This window comes from Ananas comosus, linkage group 8 (genome assembly GCF_001540865.1).
Source record: "Ananas comosus cultivar F153 linkage group 8, ASM154086v1, whole genome shotgun sequence".
Classification (NCBI taxonomy): Eukaryota; Viridiplantae; Streptophyta; class Magnoliopsida; order Poales; family Bromeliaceae; genus Ananas; species Ananas comosus.
The window spans coordinates 12,701,564-12,708,900 of NC_033628.1; the positions used below are offsets into that span (position 1 = coordinate 12,701,564).

The 7,337-nt window shown below is 33.5% G+C and overlaps 1 protein-coding gene across 4 annotated transcripts in view; it reads left to right on the forward strand.

Annotated features, from left to right (window-relative positions):
- LOC109713995 (regulator of nonsense transcripts 1 homolog) overlaps positions 1-7,337 on the forward strand; it is a 38,114-nt gene that overhangs the window by 9,561 nt on the left and 21,216 nt on the right. The window lies entirely within an intron of this gene.

Here is a 7,337-nt window from a genome sequence, read left to right on the forward strand (position 1 = left end):
AAAGAGAAGAGATATTACGATAAGGATTGATAGACATAAATTTACCGCTTGTACTCGACATCTAACTACGCGTGAGCTTGTTTAAACTGGCGGCATCCCATCGCGGGCCCATGGCCGCAGAACCCGGCCCGCAAGCACAAAATCCGTGCGACCGTGTCCGTCCGAGCCTGTACGGTGAGGATCACCTTCACTCCCATCCATTGTATGACAACGACCTCGCGTTCTTTTTAGCATCTTATCTACAATAATATTACATAAAAACTATTTAAAATAATCTTAATTTAATAATAAGTAAATCCACCTAAAAATTTTACATCAAATTTTGTAATTAGTAACCCAGATATACGAAAAAATATAAAGAATTATATCTATCTATCAATTAAAATCTCCAAATAGTACATGGTGTGGTTTGATCCAAAAGTTTTTTTTTTTTAAAAAAAAAAGATGCTAAAATTGGGCAACTTCAAAATTGCGCATAATTTGGTTCTAAAAAGTTGAAACCAAAAGAAGCGATCATTTAAATAGCGAAAAAACATACACAAAAAAGAAAAATTAGGGTTTGCTTTTTGGGGGTTTGGGAATTATTATGAAATTAATTAAAAAAATAACCTGAAAACAAGCTCCGCATCCAACACCTCCCCTGTGAACCGCGGAGCTCCCCGCGGCGACAAACCCACCATTGAAGCCCAAAGCCATGGCGCCGTACCCGCAAGCTCCAGCTATAAGATCAAAATTGAAACAATTAGACCCAATTTGAGCACAAATTAGGGCACACAACGAGAAACCCCCAAATCGAATTTATAAAATTTTGTACCGGAGAGGGGTAGGGAGGAGGAAAACGAGGTCGCTTTGGATTGGTGGATGCATCGATCGCAAGCCAAAGAGAGAGAGAGGAGGAGAGACAAGGAGAGGGAGAGGGAGAGGATGGGGATGGACATGCTTGTTAGGGTTTTTTAGAGAGAGAAATCGCGGGGAAAGTGATTAATGAGAGAATTGGGTTTTTGTGGTGGGGGAAGAGAAAGAGGAGGAGGAGGAGGAGGCTTTAAAGAGAAGAAGAGAGTGCGAAGTAAGAGAGAGAGAGAGAGAGAGAGAGAGAGAGAGAGGGTTGAGGAGGTGATGGTTGTGGGGGTGTAAAGTGGGGGGTGGGTCAAAAGGAGTGCTTCTAATAATTAGAATCCACCCATTAGGATAGAGAGATGAAAAAATTTAGAATACACTAATTATGTTAATGATATTATATTTTTTAAAAAATTAAATTATTTTTTTTAATTAGATCAATTTTATATACTTTTTTTATAAATATAGTAAATTATAAATATATTTTAAATTTTATATATTGTTTCTGTAAAAATTTTGCTGTTTTCAAATATGTCCCTGCCGTTATAATCCGTTAGAAAAAATTAATTAATCATAGGTAAAGTATTTAATCCTAATTAATTGATGAGGTTAATTGATCTTTTTATCCCTCTTTAATTAATAGTTGAGACTTTTAGAGGGGCATATTTGTAATGCCAGAAGATCATTTTACTTATAAAAGAAATAATATTTTAATGGTAATAAAGTAAAAAGACATATTTATAAACATTAGGACTTTTATAAGGACAACGTATAAAAGTTGACTTTTATAGAAATATATTTGTCATTCACTATGTTTGTAAGGAGATGTATAAAATTAACCCGTTTGAATTTATCTATTCTATTACAGTTATTAAAAAATATTTTTATTGTATTTTTTAAAAAAATTACAATTGACTTGTTATTAATGATACGGTGGAAGCATTGTATATATAGCAGGCTTTCTCAAGGGAGAGAATATTTTGAAAAAAAAAATAATTTACTTTTTTGTATTGTGAGATTGAATAAAATAAAAAATTATATGCAAAACATACCGTTAAAAATGGTATTAATAATATTTTAAAAAATATTTAAATATTTAATAAAATTTTAGAGTGTTTGATAGTTAAAATTAAAAATTAAGGTCTAGCTTGGTGTCGTGTTTATTTTTTATATTTTTAAATAATATTTATATACGAGCTACCGTTTGGTTCGGGGTTAAGGAAAAACTAGTTATTCTAGGGATATGGTTAAGTTCAGGGTTAAGGTGGGATTAGATTATTTTTATATTTGGTTGAGAATTGGAGTTAGTTTAGGATTAAAGAAAATAGTGTTTGGTTGGAGTAGATGGGATAAGAAGGATAGTGAGTAAAATAATGTTTTCTTTGGTTGGAGTAGTGGGGTGGGGTTAGCTGGAATTAGCTAACCCCACTCCACATGGGCTATCCTGGATTACCCTAATTGGGATGGGATTAGCTAACCCCACCTCCCTAAAATCATGTTTGGAAATAAACTCGGGATTAAGGGGTTATCCCACCCCTTAATCCCCGAACCAAACACAAAATTAAAGTATAAGAGTGGACAGCAGACTGTAAAAATATAAAATTTTATATATAATGTCTTCTCCAACACATCAAAATATATAAAATTAGTGTTTAAAAAAAATAAAAAAATAACAACAGTATTAAAAAGAATCCTATTACCGTTTGGTTCGGGGTTAAGAAAAAATTAGTTATTCCAAGAATAGGGTTAAGTTCAGAGTTAAGGTGGGGTTAGAGTATTTTTTATATTTGGTTGAGAATTGGAGTAATTTCAGAATTAAGAAAAATAGTGTTTGGTTGAAGTAGGTGGAATAAAAAGGATAGCGGGTAAAATAGTGTTTTGTTTGGTTGGAGTAGTGGGGTGGAGTGGAGTTAGCTAATTTTCCACCCCAAATGGGCTATTCCAGGATAGCCCAGTTAGGGTGGGGTTTGCTAACCCCACTCCTTATTTGATGTGTTTGGAAATAAGTTTGGGGTTAAGTGGTTATTTCACCCCCTAACCCCTAACCAAACACTAGTAATCTATTCAATTACAAAAGTACTAACTTTATACCAAATTTAAATTTTTTTAAAAAAATTTCTTGTTTCTTTGTTACTAGATGCAAATTTTACATCCTCTCTGCGTAAAGATTCAGAATATCTCTTTAAGCTAGTGGTGTAAACAAGCTGAACACGAGTACCTGGCAGTCGGCTCCGTGTTCAGCTCGTTTATTAAATGAGCGAACCCGAGATGCTGGCTCGTTAACAGTATCAGAGCCCGAAAAATCAGCTGCGTGTTCGGCTGCGTTTATTAGGGCCGAACACGTGAGCTGGCTCACGAGCTGGCCAACGACAATAAAATTAAAAAATATTTGTGTAAATATTATAAAAAAAATAAATTTATAAAATTTTATCCATTAGACTTTGATCTAATAGTTGAAACTTTATATATAAATGAGTCTTTTTGTAATTAAGCTCGCATTTATATTTTTATTTTGCTAAAATTTAAATAATAAAAATATATATTATATATAATTATTTATTTATATATAAAAATATAAATTAAATAAATTATATAAATATAAAATATATGTATTCGAGCTGTTGTCGAGCCGAACACGAGCGAGCTGACCCCAGCTCGTGTTCGACTAGTTTATTAAACGAGCTGAAAAATTCAGCTCGTGTTCGATTTGTTTACTAAACGAGCGAGCTGATCTTGAGCTCATATCGAGCCGAACACGAACTGGCTTGCGAACAGCGAGCTGAATTGCCATCCCTACTTTAAGCAGTGCTTTTTATATATCCTACTTCTAAATATAAAGTTTGCCCATAGGAATGTGGTGGTGCACATTTTTTCACTTGTTTTTTTATAATTTGTTTAAATTAAAATTTTAAAATTTTTTTAATAAATCTTTAAATCTTTTATTGTAAAATGTACACACCTTTGTAAGTGAGGTAGACTTTTCAATCTTTTTTGGGCTTTTAGTATTAAAGTAAAAGTTTAATAAGATATGTCAAAGAATATTAGCCGTTGGATGAGGTACAAGTAACATCGCACATTTACAAAATAAAATTTGTATTAAATAAAAATATTAAGATNTTAAAGAATTCACATTTCAGCCGGAGCTTCCCATCAACATTAGTCTTTCTTATTGGTTATATATGTCAAATCAGGTAAATTTACTGGTTTTATAAACTTATTTTACTGTACAAGTAGTAGAATATATAGGGCTATAGGTGGAAATATCTTACCTTGCCACCTACAATGCTCCAAACACCATCACCACCCTCTTCAACACCATCGGAGGAGCATGAACCATCAAGGGATAATTTTACTGGTGGATTCTGACATTTAGTAAATAGTTTGGTCATATTCTCGAAGAAGCATAACGAAGGAAACACGATACACGAAAACTATGTATTGGTTAGATGTTTTTCCCCTCACCTTCTCATACTGTTGTTTTATTGTTGTCGATAGAGGCAAAACATGAATATTATAGACATAGCCCTCAAGTTTCTCATCATTACCGACCAATGTTATTCTCTTCAAATCATCACGATATTTATGGTCCTCACATAAGGACGATAGATTCATCTCAGAAACCAGATTACCATCAATGTGAAGGCGCACACTCTTTCTGGCTACCTGATGTCAGTAAATACCAATTAGATTTGGTATGTAATATGTAACCATTGAGATACGGCTTGCACAACCTTAAAAAAAGCTTCTCTGACTATAGAAAAAACATGAAATAGAAGTTAGAAGAAAGCTTCTCTAACTACAGTATCCTACCAAAAATGTATAGAAGAAACAGTATCTTCAATTTTATATGGTGAAGGAAGTTACAAATTCTCTCAGTTGCAAAGAAAAACAGGAGCACAGCTGATAAAAAATATCAAAAGCATCACACAATAGCGTATTAACATGAACACGTCGAGATATTACCAAATAACAATAATGATACCCTTATCTTTATAAATTGAAACAAAAACCTTTAAAACACAAGAAAAAAGGGAGATCACAATTACAACTAATTATTATCACTTAGAAATTTAATAGTTTAAAAAACAAATATAATCTATAGCCTATAAATGCTATAGTGGTCAAAGGGAACAAATACCAACAGACTGCCGGGACAAGATTGACCCTTCTAAAGTGCCTTCTAGTATCTAATAGTCAAGCAAGCACATGAACTTACACTATGTTTGGTTGGGGGATAAAGGTGGAATAAAGGGTTTATTCCACCCTTATCCTCCAAACACAAACAAAAAATGGTGGGAACACTAATTCTCTCCTTAACGGGCTATTCTAGAATAGCCCGTTAAGGGGTGGGAACTAGTGTTCCCACCCCAAGGTGGAACAAGCTGGGTTATAGCTTGTTCCACCCGTGAAGAGAGAGAGCGAGAGAGAGAATTTTTAATTTATTATAAAATTTAAATTTCGTAAGTTTAAAAATTAAAATTTATAATTTTTAAAATTACAAAATTTAAAATTTAAAATTTAAATTGTTTAATTTTAAATTTTAAAATTTGATATTTTAAATTTTTTTATTTAAAATTTGATATTTTGTATTTTTAAATTAAAATTTCATCTTAAATTTAAAGTTTAAAATTTAAAATTTTAATTTTTTAAAATTATAAATTTGAGATTTTAAAATTTTAAATTTTAATTTTGATTTTTAAAATTTAAAAGTTTATATTTTAAATTTTAAAATATAAATATAAAATATAAAAATTCTAATTCTAATATAAAGAAAAGAATAATATTATTATTTTTTATTTATAACTACCCACTTTAATTCTTATTCTATCTTACCTAACCAAACGCTATTTTTCTTATTTTCAGGAATAACCCAATTTTCATAATTGATCTAATTCTCGCTTATACCTCAATTTATACCTATCCACGAAATACCCACTTTTTGCTTATTCTCGAACCAAACGATACCTTAGTAAATTGAGTAGAACTTCTACGACGAACAAGATTGGAAAAGCACAAAAAACTATATACATTCTATTAGATGACACAGCATTGCTCGACCGATATTATATTGGAAAACCTGGTAAAGGAATCTATGGGCTCTTCAAATATGAATAAATCAAGAGAGAGAGAGAGAGAGAGAGAGAGGGGGGAGTGTTTTAGGGGTTTTGAGCTTCTCGCTAGCTGGTACCGCTTTCCCCTCGCGCCGCTTCTCCTGATGAGGTCCGAGGCTCTGCACGCTCATTCGGAGCTAGCTCACCGACGCCGTCGTCTTCGTCTTCGCCTTCGCCTTCGGCTTCCGCCGCCGCCGCCGCCGCCGCCGAAGAGGGAGACGAAAACCGAAATGGAGAGCTCGAGGCGTGCTGGAAGGAGCCACTAGGAAGCTGTCCAAGGAAAGGAGAGGAGAAGGGAAGAGAGCGCAAAAAAAAAAAAAAAAAAAAAAAAAAAACCAGCAAAAAAAAAAAAAAAAAAAAAAAAAAAAGACAGCCGCCCTCCTTTGGGCAAAGTAAACAAACCAAGGAGTAGAGTTAAACTACACTTTTCACCTGCTCTTGAATTCTAATATAGGTTAAAGAAGCATAAATAGCGGTTACCTACAATTACAACACTTTAAAACCCGCAAAGCCACTACGTTTCCCGCAAGGAAATAATTATATCCCTAACAGGTACAAGGAAAAACTAGTAAGCACGCCGAAACCAACCCTAGTGATATCCCTTTTCGGTTCCTTAGACCAGGAATTACACATGTAACACAAGAAAAGAGGGTAAATCACAACTACTAAATACCTCTACGACACTTAAAGAGCAAGAACGAGTTACTAATTTTAAGAAAGGAACCAGAGACTACGAACGTTATAATTAATCTTCCAAAAAATTATTAAAATCAATACAGATTTAGAAGACTAAAGGTTACGACAAAAAAACTTAAACAACGGAAAAGGTACAATGGATTTTGTTCTCTAAGATACCTAGCAGGAAAAGAAGGGGGGATTATACCGTCTAGACCCCCGATCTTGTACAGGACATTAAGCTACAAGTTAACAAAATAAAACAACATTGATACTCGATTATTTATCATGTCAATTAGTAGAGGCATAATCAATGGGATCTTTTTTCTAAGTAATTTACATTATCAATTAAATGTCAAACCAGTACCGTAAAGTGTTTAAGTGCTCAAGAGATGTATGAAACTATGTACTAGAAGTGTTATCGATGAACCGCTCTTGAAATTAAAAGGAAAGAGACAAAAGTGTCTGCTGAAGTCTACAAGCTCTTCTACAGGGCAAAGATCGAGACTCGCTCCTCTTGTTTGACTAAGAGAAAGGAAACCACGAGAATGTATTTCTTCGAAGTAGACGACCATCGAGGAAAGGTACCTGACTAGACTGTGTACACAGACGATACTTACTTACAGGTGACCTCTTTACCCAAGTACAACCTACACTCCATACGTCGTTATGTATTCTACAATGTGAACGATCTCGGAAGGTAGACAGCCGACC